The sequence below is a fragment of the Canis aureus genome, chromosome 2, assembly GCF_053574225.1.
Source record: "Canis aureus isolate CA01 chromosome 2, VMU_Caureus_v.1.0, whole genome shotgun sequence".
NCBI lineage: Eukaryota > Metazoa > Chordata > Mammalia > Carnivora > Canidae > Canis > Canis aureus.
In genome coordinates this window covers 49,865,001-49,877,324 of record NC_135612.1, presented here as the reverse complement: position 1 = coordinate 49,877,324, position 12,324 = coordinate 49,865,001, and the positions used below count along the sequence as shown (strand labels likewise).

Below are 12,324 nucleotides of genomic sequence, written 5' to 3'. Positions count from 1 at the left end.
ATTATTAAAGAATATTTAAAAGTTAGTATTTTTTTCCCCACTGCTTAAGGCAGATGCCTCACCCCCTGATGGGACCTGCTTCTATTTGGCAACATTCAAACTCTTTTCATGATACTCTGGTTTAGTTTAAGAAGGTCAAATAAGGAATTCACTACACTACCAATGCAGTCACAGCTCAATGGCACCCTCCACCAAGAGTTGGAGCTCAGTATAAGAAGACAGACACAATAAATGGAAGAACTTAAAATAAAGGCAAATCTATTTGTCACCAGGAAACAGATGTCTACATAGGACAAGGCCTGAGAAAACAGGTGTGTCCACATGGAGTGACTTACAGACCACTGCAAGGAGCCACAGGCTACAACTAGACAGCACAAGGTTGAGACACATGATCTCTACCTACTTCTTCCAGGGTGCCAGTGCTGCACACTGATGAGCACATTCAACCCCGTGCTTCCTAGAAGAACAGGAGATCCCCTCTTCTTTAAAATACAAGCAAACAAACAAAACAAATGAAAACTTCAATGAGTCCCCTCTCATTTTTTAAAAAGCTGTGCAAAGCCAAGAATAGGTTTCCTTCAATTTCATTTCCTCCAAAGCACCTGGCACTGTCCCATACCACAGCAGGCCCTCAACTGCAGTGAGAACAAGCCCTCACATTCGAGGTCAACTAGACTGAGGTTAGAACTTCCATATGCCTCTTACTTTTTTACTTTAGATGAGTTACTTCTAAAGACTGATTTAAAAAATGCAGATAGAGAATAGACTCTTTTCATGAGGTCTGGAGCAATTCACTTAACCCCTCTGAGCTTCAGGGCCCTGGTCAGTGAAAAGGCGATCGTACCTTTCTTACAACCCTGTTGGGAGGATTAAGCAAGGAAACTAAGTAAAATGCCTCGCTATATACAGTCTGGCCTGGCACAGCAGAGCTGGTAAAGCATCACCATTATTGTTGAAGTATTGAACAGGCTGAGAAATACCTCCCCAAATCCATAAACTCACAGAACTTCCAGGGAAGGGTCAGAGCTCAGGTGACTTGACCCAGGGTGGGTGGGGGAGCTGCTAGTTGAGCCATAGAAAATAGAGTGTGGAAAGTGAGTCTCCTACAGACTCTGAGGTAGTGTAGTCTTTAGTATCTGGATTCAGGTTAAAGAGGAGAAATCAGGATTGGTTTTCATCTCTAACACCTTAAGAGTCAACCTCCAATTCAAAGCAGAGAGACCTATTTAACTAAAATGTTCAGTGTATATATGTGAGTGACTAAACAATTAAACAGTTCTGATTTTGCTTACAATAAGAAGGACAATCTTACAACAGTTTAGAGTATAAAAGCAGAAAGGGTATGATCCTTGGTCCTCAAATGACCTGAAGCTTGGGAAAATGCCATGCACTACAAAAAGGGCTTTTCTGCTTTTCTATGTTTGAGGCAAGACAAATATGGAAGATCTAAGACCTACTGCTCAGGGAAGTGGTGTACAAAAGTAAATACATAAAAGAGTCCCTTATCTGTTTTATTTTCCCTTTTCCTCCAACGAGAATGAAGTTCACTCTAGATGATGTAGAATGAATAACAGCAAACGAAATATTAACAGCCCAAGGTGTGGAAACTCAGAGTGTCTGACTTAAAGGAGTTTGTCCCAGGCCAGAAAGAGATGTACTTCCTGAGCCCCAAAAAATTATGTAGGCATAAAAGAGACAGAGGAATATAAAGGACAACAGCAATTTGCAGTAAGAGAGTAGATTCCATCAACTGTGATCTATTGAGTTTTGTCAATGTCAGCATAAAGAGATGCTTTGTGAGCCTTCCAAAGGGAAATAATCTAAAAACCCAGCATACACCCAGGAGTAAGTCATATCAGGACAGCTCCTTCTCTTTTTTTTTTCAAGTAATTTTTTTACTCTAAGGGATTGAGAGTATGTCGATTTCAACAGAACACCTGTCCAAACCTCCCATGATACTGTTATGAAGGAATTAAAGAAATATGACTTAAGAGGATGTGGTGGGCTCGGATTCAAGCACGGTATGACTAAAATCCCCCCCCCCCCAGCACATGCCACCACCTGTGCTTCTAGGTTAATACGTGTTGTTTTTCTAGGAATTTGGGGAAGCACCTTGGAAGGGGGGGGGAATATGCCCCATTTCCCACCGTTGCCATCCTCAATCCTATCAGGATTTCAACAACAAAGCAAAAAGAGTAGCAACATCTATAAGAAACAAGGTCTCTATCTATTACAGGCAACTATGACTCTTCTCCACCTGCACACTCAATTCAATTCTGATGAATAGTTTTACCAAGTTCTTAAAAACTCCAATGATAAAGTGATCAAATATACAGACTATGTGAGATTCATTAGAAATACTAGTATATTGAAAATAAGACTGAGGATCCATGAGCTCCTGGCTTGCTCAGTCAGCGCAGCGTGACCCTTGATCTCAGTGTCATAAGCCTGAGCTCCATAATGGATATAGGGAGGGAGAGAGGGAAAAGAAAAAGGGAAGGAAGAAAAAGGAAAGAAAGGAAAGAAGAAAGGAAGGAAAGGAAAGGAAAGGAAAGGAAAGGAAAGGAAAGGAAAGGAAAGGAAAGGGGAAAGGGGAAAGGGGAAAGGGAATAGGAAGGATTAAAAGAAAACAAATGCAAAAAGAAAAAGAATACTGCATGAAATGAGGGTGGAAAAGAGTAGAACCAAGACCACTGAGAGTCTTCTAGACCCCATCAACTCTTTCGGTCTTTATTTTACAAGGGTCCTGATTAGAAGAGGATTCCTTGTTTATATACTGGACAACAGAGTGAAAGGCTGCAGGCAGTAGATACAAGGAGGCCAACCAGAAGGCTGTGGCAAGAACTCAGGTAAGAGGGCAGAGCTAGGGCTCAGGTGAGTGACGAAGACACAAGAGGGAAGACAAGAGACAATAGGATGTTAAATTCAATAAAGTCTGTGAACAGATATAATAAGTATGGGGTAAGAAAAAGGGAGTATTCAAGGATGACTTCTAGATTTCTGCCTTGCATGATGCAGATAGGCATTGGTGCCATTTATTGAGAACATCAAGGAGGGAATCTGGAATTCATGCGTGCCTGTCTTCTTCCCCAGCTCTACGACAGCCACACAGTGGATTCCCATATCCTAGGGAACCAATTAGTGCACACACTGGTAAAAGCCCTATCCAAATGATTTTGTTATGGGGGTCAATCTTCTGAAAAATTCTAGCTAAGCCACAGAAGAGTTTTCAAGAAAACAAATCTAAAACTTAGCTGAAGGTGAGTGGTGACCACACATTCCGGTTCAGAAGGCACACTTCACAAGAGTGCAGGACAAAATACTAGTAAGTATAGTCCCCCAAACACCAGAGCGCTGCCAAGTGTCATATGCCAAATTTCTGCTTCCAGAACCACACCTACCTCCCAAACCATCTTCTTTCTTGCACTAAATGATCAAGTTTATGACATGCTCTCATAAAACTGTTAAAACACTAATTATTTTATTTTCATATTTAAGTGTCCTTTTTTGTTCTCTATACCTATTGCTAAGATACACTTACCTTTTGAGACCTCTTTCTAGGAACAACAGTATTAAAGCTAAAAGGAAATGTTGTTCCAGTCCCTTTTATCTTACAGAAAAGAATGACCCGAACAAGTGATGTGTTCAGTGACAGAAGTACATAGACGTGGCACTCAAATCCTGAGAATCCCTCTCCCCCCCGACCTCCTACACGTTGTCAAGGCAGATTTTTCCAACATAAAGTATTTTATTGGACACCTCTAAACATCACATGATTACAGCAACTGGCAAGAGGAATGGAAATTAAAAGTTCAATGAACTGCAGCTCATCTTCAAGCCTCAATTAGAGCCCATGTGGGGCCATGGCAGCAGCATCCACAGATGAGCAGAATGAGGTAGGATAAGAAACAAAAGGTCAAAAATCTGTTACTGCTGTGGCTACACTTCCTACCTTATCTACCACCAAAAGGTACACAAAACCATTCAACTTCCCCCAAAGCCAGAGCAACTAAAAAGGGGAGGAGAAAGAACCTCAAATCAAGTTTTGTGTGTTCGTTTTTAAGTTATACATAGCAAAGAGAAAGATCTGGGAACAGTAAGTTTTAACTATGAGTTAAGACTCTGAATGTACCAAAATTAAGACTCTGAATGTACCAAATTACTACCTGGACCTGTTGAGAACAGATATCGGAGTGTATCATGATGAAAACTAGAAACTACAGCCTGGGCTTATGACATACCAAGTTCTGTTTCAGTTTGTACTAAAAAATCATTTAATCCTCACAGTAACCATAAAGGTTACTTCCACTTTACAGAAGAGGCAGTGAAGCACCAAGGTTGAACACAATGTCCAAGGTCACAGTACTACTGCCAGTGGGTGGACAGGTTTCTAGAAATGAACAGAAAAAGGTTTAGAACCCAGGCATTCTGACCCTAGAATTTATGTTCTTTCTTAATCGCCGTGCTATTCTGCCTTGCAATACATACATGGTGAAACACAAGCATTTATGCTATCATTTTGTCATTTATTTATGCAATGCTTACTGATGTGATAGACTTTAATTAAATTCTCTCCATTAGAGCCCAGAGCTTCAGGAAGGGCTGGGCAAAGCAGCAGGAAAAACAAGACATCACGTTGGCCTGGCCAGACAATCTAGGCAACTTACCTCTGGATAGCCCTCATATCCAACAATCATTTTTCCATTCCATTCCCTCAGTTTCAACTATCTCTTACATGCAGATTGCTGTTGACATTTACTATATGTAGCTCTAGCTTCCTTCCTGAGCTCCATACCCTAACTGCCAATTACCCACTAGCCATACTATTCCCCATGGATGTTCTCCACCAAACCAATCTCCTCTACTCTCCCCCTCTCTGCCCTTCATCCTCATTAATGGTCTCACTTTAAGCTCTCAAGCAACTCTTTCCTTCTCCTTCACCTCCTACACTGTACCTCAATAAACCCTATTTAGTCTACCCCACAATGACCCCCTTTTCCATTCCTACTGCCCCAAGTCCTCATCCTCACCCCTGGACTACAGTTTCTGTACTGTTCTGTTTCCAAGCAGGAGCTGTTCTCTGCATTATTACAAGGTTCAACTCCTCCACAAGTGGGATACAATTTGTGTGTCAATTCTCTGTGCAAATCCTTCCAAGGACCCCTTGCTTTCTCTTTCTTCACAATAAGGCCACACTCCCAATCTACTGTCTACCCCTATCTTAATGTCCACTGCTTACAGTGCTGGCAATACCAGGCTGCTCACCAATTCTGGCACTTCTACAAATGAACTCAAAACCATTAGAAGGAAAAACTGCAGGTACAGCACCATTAACAATGAGACTAATAAGAATAATTTTTGGCTCTCTCCACTACCGCCTTCATTTAATTAATTGATTGAATTTCATTAATTGAATTAGGCCTGACTTCTTTCACAGTTGATGGTATCTTTCTTCCCCAAGCCAGTCTACGAGTACTGTAATAAAGGTAAATCACAGCACTATGGGAGCCCAAAGGAAGATGTAATTAAATGAATTCTCATCAGAGCACACAGCTATATAATCTAATTCCATAGTATGACAAGCCAATAAGAAGACAGAATTAAGCCACATGGCAGGACACAATATCCCAAATAACAAACTTCTCACATCGATGATTACTAAAATGGTTTCTGTACCAATGATCATCACTACAAATCTCAAGATGTTATCAGTTTACTTTTGTATCTTCAAAGAAGACATTAATCTTCTCCCAGGCTGACTCTTAGGGGACCATCAGAGCCTATGGCTCCCACTGTGAGCTTTGGAAATAGAAAAAGCACCTTTTAGTGGTGAAGTGCCAAACTGTTCACCATTTTCTTTGGTATTCTAGGGATCTCAAAAACAAGGGACCACCTATACGCTGTGCTAACCAAATATTCATTAAAATTATCTGTCATCTTTAAAAAATCTAAGTATTAACTCCAAGGAGACTCATTCCAAAGAACTATTTTGCTCAGATAACTTATCAGAGATCAGAAATAAGGGCTTTCTGATTGAGTAAGCATATGGAAGACAAGGGAGAAGAAGGGAAGGGTCCATTGAAAGCCTTACATACTTTAAGAGCAGACAGACATTAAATGGAAAAACAATATGCGTGACCCCATGCAATTTCTCTCTACCTTAATTTCCTTGGCCGTAAAACAGGTTTTAAAACAGCTATGATGACTGTACCATATGAAGAGATAACTTCTTCAGTGGTAACAGAATACCTCAGGGCAAAGAGGCTGGGAGAGAAAAAAGCCTTCAGGACATAAGAGGTCCAAAATGGAAAGTAGAAGGCCACTGAGAACAAAATCCCTTCACCAGGAAGTACTGAGGTTGGCCTCAGTAAATTGTAACTAAATTGTAATCCCTTTTCCACAAATCTTCTGGAAAAGATTAAAATGGATTCTGTACTCCTTCCTAGACATCCTAGGACTGTTTTATTTGCTGGTATTTTATTCAACCACTAAGGCTTTTCTAATTTTCCTGAACACGTGAAAAGCAAAAATAATAATTCAAAGTAAAGATTTTATTCTAAACAACTTGCTACTCCCACGTGGATTTCTTCCACAACCAAGTCAGAGCTTCACTGGCACCAGAATAAAAGAAATGAAAATAATTCCCTTTTCATTTCCTTTAGGATTTCTTTTCCACATCTCTTAAGCCACCTTTTGTCATTCTTTGTCCTGATTCAGGGGTCCAGATATGGTAAGATGACTGGAAGCTGTGACCCCTGGTGGTTTTCTGTTCTGTTTTCATGAGCCTGACGAAACAGTAAGATGCTCTACTCTGGCCCGAGTTCTAATGTTCTGCCCCAAAGAACACTTGTCAGAAATCAATACAATTTATATAAGTAGTCGGCCTAAATGTAAAGCCCTAAATCACTAAATAAAATAGTTTAGTGATTAACAGAGTGGGTTAATATAGAGAACTCTGCCTTTAGCTGTCCAGAGTCCAAACATTCCACCTCCCTTTGCACTCATTATACCTCAAGCATTAGCCTGAATCACAAAAAAATTTATGCTGACAAACGTCAATGAAGGAGGAAAAAAAAAATCTGGATTCCTGTACGAACATATCAACCAACTATCTGCTTCCAGACAGGATACTATGAATAGTGTAATTTGATAAAGTGAGGGTGTCAATGGGAAATCCTGGCTGTCATGACGGTCCTGGAGGACATAAACATCTCCTACATGAAGGAGGAACAAGATCAAGGATCACAAATATCGCGTGCGCCACACACAGACACACACACACACACACACACACACAGAGGCACGCACCTTGTTGACATTAAAAGAGTGCACTACAATTGATATTCTTACCCATTAACTCAAATGCACATAGTTTAATGAGGTGAGATTTAAGGGTACTGAGAAAACAGAGGTCCCAATGGTAGGTACTCCCGACCACATCACCAGAAACATATTCATGGTCGCCTAACATGAGAAATTAGGAATGCTGACATTTGTAGAAGGATCTTTGTTGAGTAAGCTAGTCCATTTTACAGATGAAGAAATGAGTGGCTTGCAGGGTAATCCACAGCTTACTTATTAGGTAATGCAAAGCAAATTAAATCAATCCAGTTGAAGGAATCTTCATTGTTAAAAAAAAAAAAAATCTCAGCTCTCTCCTTCACCTTTCTATTCAGCTAATAAATACTGAAGTTAAAACTAAGGCTCTCGAAGTTGAAAGCACAGAAAGAAGAGAAACAAGCCTTAATTTGGGCAGGACATAAGGGGATCTTGGAACTTCTAATTCTGGGCGAGAATACAAGGGAGACCACATAAGCCAGAAAAGAAAGGGATCCTTTCTGCTTGTAAAGCCTTCTAAACAATGGAAGAAAATAGAGCTTAATGATTTGAACTGAAGGATGTGTAAGTTTTTCCCGTTTTCAGATCGATCACATACTACACCTAAATGACACTGAGCAAATTAACTCAAGCCTATAAAAGAGAAGGGGGAGGTAGGAAGGATGCCGAAAGGAAATAAATTCTCACTACTATTTCTGGGGCGCCTGGGTGGCTCAGCTGGTTCAGCATCTGCCTTCAGCTCAGGTGATCTCTAGTTCCTGAGATCAAGCCCCATGCTGGGCTCCCCGCTCAGCCTGGAAGTCTGCTTCTCCTTCTCCCTCTGCCCTGGCTCATGCTCATGCTCATGCTCACGCTCACGTGTGCTCTCTCTCTCATTCCAAATAAATTTAAAAAGACCTTTAAAAAATTGTCATTACTATTTTAATAGAATTTCAATACTTCACAGAGCTTTGTGAAGTACAAGGCCTGGCCAATAGATGCTCTTCAAATAATAGCTCCTAACCTTTTCCCTTTCCATGAGAAAGAAAAGAAACCTGAATACACCAGTAGATTCAAATATTGTTCCAGTTATGCTGTTCAGAGTCCACAGAAAATTAGGAGTGCTGCCGTGCCAAAAATCAGGATGACAGTAATGAGGAAAGAAAAAGTTTTCTTTATTCTTTGGTAACTTCCAGAAGTTTCTGTAATAAACATGTTTTACTTTTTTTTTTTTTTTTTTTAAGATTTCTTTATTTGAGAAAGAGTGTGTGGGGGGAGAGGAGCTGACGGAGAGGGAGAATCTCAAGCGGTGGAGTCTGATGCAGGGTCTGATCTCATGACCCTGAGATCATGAGCTGAGCCAAAACTAAGAGTTGGATGCTTAAACCACTGAGTCACCCAGGTGCCCCTGTTTTACTTTTATAGTTAGAAATAACTGGAAAATGAAAAGAAAATGTTTTAAGATGGGTTTCATCAGTTTTGTGTTAGAACTATTTTTAACAAATGTTCAAGTTAGCTTCTACTATCCTAGGCTTATCTGACCCAAACTGTGTGTTAAAATAAGATTTCATAATCAATTGGAGGTGATAACAGAGTATCTTTAACTAAAGTCAAGCTGGCTAAAAGTCTACTCACTGTTTACAAAGACTCTGTAAATGTCTTCTTAACAGAATCAAAGCAAAGCAAACTATAGTACAAGACCACCCTACAACAAGGTCAAGATTCAGGACAAACCTCTTCCCTTCTTCTTCCCCCAACTCAGTCAGCAAGGAAACCTACTGTTCATTAGCATATCCGAGAGGGCAAGGCAGAAACAGGGCTGAAAGAAAAAGAACTTTTAAGTCTTTTCAACAAAGGGCACTAAGAAGACCTATCCATGTGTGGAAAAACCAAAAAAATTTAAATCTCACCTCACTCCACAACAAAAATTAACTCCAATGTGGATCACAGACATAAACATTAGACTTATCCCTAGGAAAAGGGGTAACTCAACTTCTTCAGATCGCACATATTACACGAGAAACTGAGTGATTCTGAAGAGAGAGGCTTCCTAAGAACCAGAAGAGCCTCCAAGAGCTTCAATGCACCACTCACACGGTGTCTTCGTGACTGCTTCGAATCCCCCCTCCTTTGTTGGTACCTGACTGGCCTCAAGGTAAATGAAAATTGGTTAATTCAAAGAAAGAGTCACTCATGCAATACCAGAGAGAACAACTTCTACTGATGAACAAGAGAAGAAGAAAGCTCTGTGATCTGTACAACAGCTGCCTGTTTTAAGATTCTGTATCAGTTCTCTCTCTCTCTCTCCCTCTTCAGTGCCAAAGTCAGTCCCTCCTGGGATCCCCAAGTTTATAATATAGTCAGTTACAACAGCAGCATTCAGAACACATGAAAAAATTCCAGAGAAAAAGAAATCTACACTAAGAAAAAGTCTCCCCTATAAAACAGAAATATGTATGCCCAATAAATATGGAGCTCAAGCTGTTGTATGAACAAGTCTATAACTTAGAAAGCAGCTAAGAACTTGCTAGTCACAGTCCAAAGAAAAGGCAACAGGCAGGAGATGACCTAGGTGTCTGGGTCTGGTTCTTCTGGATACACAAAATGGTTAGCCCAATTGTTGCTAAATATACAAAGGATAGGCAGAGAACACCATAAACATGGATAGCACTGTCCGGTGTTCTTTCTTCTTGTTCAGGCAATTTCCAAATGCTTGCTTAACTACTCAGTGACAACCTGGTTTTCACGAATCCACTCCAGACCTGGTCACACAAACACTCATGTGTTTAGGAAACTTAGCGCATAAAATGAAGAGATGATGAAAAAGCCCCATGATTGAGTCCAGACCAAAATGAAGGCCAAGCAGCCTACAGACTGACAAGCAGTCATTGCATCTCTAAGGAAGGTATCATCTCATTGCACTTCTCCACCTATAAATTAAGAAAAAGTGTCCACTGCTGACAAAGATGGGACATCTATATTCAGATGATGGGCACAGAAATATAAAGCAGTCAAAGCATTTTGTATAAAATTTAACAAATTTATCAGTAAGTATAAAGAAACTTGAAAATGTTCAGACTTTAACAGAGCAATTTGATTTTATCATAAGGAAAGAATGATGGAATTAAGAGGAAAACTTGTACTGGAAAAAAAATGTTAAATGTCCACTAATGAAGAATTAGTTAAATTTGGTAGCTACAACAAAAGAATTATGTTATGCCTTAAACTAATATTCAAAACCTTGTATAACATGGAAATGCATATTAAATTTAAAAGGCAGGAATCTGTATAAATAAAATCTCATTTTCTCAACTATGTGTTTTTAAAACCACATAAATGGAAGAAAAAGGCTAAATGAAAACCAAAATGTGTGAATTATCTCTAAGTAATGAGGTTATGGGTAATTATTTCCTCTTAATTATTTCATCTTTTATATATTTGCCAAATTCTGTTTATCATTTGTGTAACTGGGAGGTCGCAGGAGGAGAAGATGACCCCACCACCAATGCCTTATAAAAATACGATGGCAGACGCTATCAACCATAAGAAACAGCACTGTTGGAAATCTGCCCAAAGTCTCTCAATGGTTTTTTCTGCTCTTTTAGAGTAGTATGATTCTAAACGATCAAGACCAGTCTGTGGCAACACTGGTGGGACTGTAGATCTTTTTTTTTTTCCATCTATACTAGCTGAACAAAGTCCAATTTTGCAAAGTGAATGAAAATCTCTCACATCCACCCAGGCCTTTTTCAGATAACAAAGTTAAAGTTTTTCTTGTTTTCTATAGTGAAGTCAACTCTAACAGACTCATTCTAAATCTAGAACTTTCCCAGAATAGTAAAGGCACGAGACATCGTCACCTCTCTGCACCAGTAAACTGCTACTGAATGATGGCTTGAGATGGAATTCAGTAGAATTCTCCCACATTTTACAAACCACTATGTAAAAAAAAGTTTCAGTTATCCTCAAACTCAATCAACTTTTTTTTTTTTTTAAGATTGGCAGAAGCATGAACAAAGCCCAAGGGTTAGGAAAATAATGAGGGGGGGAAAAAGATAATCCAAAATAAATATGTGTTAGCTTACATTTTATCCCCCTCACTGAAGGAAAAATACATTTTTATAGCAGATAAAAAATGGGAAGGATTTTGCAGCCAAAATAAATGAGAAAGTTCAGCTCAGTCAGGAATGAAGTTAGAACAAGTGGAGACAGCTAGAAGAGAAAGCTGTTTTCTGCAGTTCTGGAGCTAAAAGCACATACTCTACTGAAAACAAAGAAATAAGAACTAACCAGGTATGGAACACTCAATACTCAAAAAACACAGGATCCTAGAAACAGCGGGAAAAGAGCAGCTAATCTAAACCACCTCACAGTGAAGTGCGGAATTAGTAAACAGAATTAGTGCAGAAGTATTTCTACTCATTGAAAAACTTTTCAATTTTTCTTTTTACAAGTGCTCATTTTTATCACTTCAGTCATTATTTCTACCAGATAATGACAAAGAATCATAAACTCTTATTAGACCTGGAATAATTCTTAGAAATCATGTATTCTAGTTCATCAACTGATAACAGATGTAACCAAAGCAGCATATCATTTTTTGCTGCAGTTCTTGTAAAAATATAACACAAATTTAAGCACAAAAGACCCTAAGATATGGGTGATAGAGCACTGTGTCCCTTTTTGGTCCAGGGAAGGTTATGAATACACATCCACTCTACAGAAGAGTCACCTGAGAGTCTCCAAGAATCTGCCCATCTGCTTCACTCTCCATTCCTTCCCCGCTAAGTGACCATAATCTAAAATAGTTAAACAGTTTTAATCTATGTTTCAAAAATGGAAATGGAAACAATCACCAATTAAATTACTTCTTGAGGAGCTCCTGCAAGAATTTTGTAGTGCAGGGGCCTTCATTAAAAAAGTAAATGGTTTCCCATTCCAGCTTATGCAGCAAGATAGTTTTCTATAATGGCTCTCTTCTGGAAACGTATAATGTATTTAAATAAT

At 39.4% G+C, this 12,324-nt stretch overlaps 1 protein-coding gene and 1 long non-coding RNA gene across 16 annotated transcripts in view; one reads left to right on the top strand and one right to left on the bottom strand.

Moving 5' to 3' along the window:
- Positions 1-12,324, bottom strand: part of AKAP13 (A-kinase anchoring protein 13) — a 320,707-nt gene that overhangs the window by 263,266 nt on the left and 45,117 nt on the right. The window lies entirely within an intron of this gene.
- LOC144290682 (uncharacterized) overlaps positions 1-12,324 on the top strand; it is a 45,949-nt gene that overhangs the window by 18,958 nt on the left and 14,667 nt on the right. For 2 of the 4 annotated variants that reach the window (XR_013358252.1, XR_013358250.1), the window contains 2 exons: positions 2,743-2,849; positions 3,618-5,089. This is a non-coding gene — a long non-coding RNA (uncharacterized LOC144290682). Of the gene's footprint in view, positions 1-2,742; positions 2,850-3,600; positions 5,090-12,324 lie in introns of those variants that run through there. The other 2 variants (XR_013358251.1, XR_013358253.1) reach the window with 2 other exon arrangements.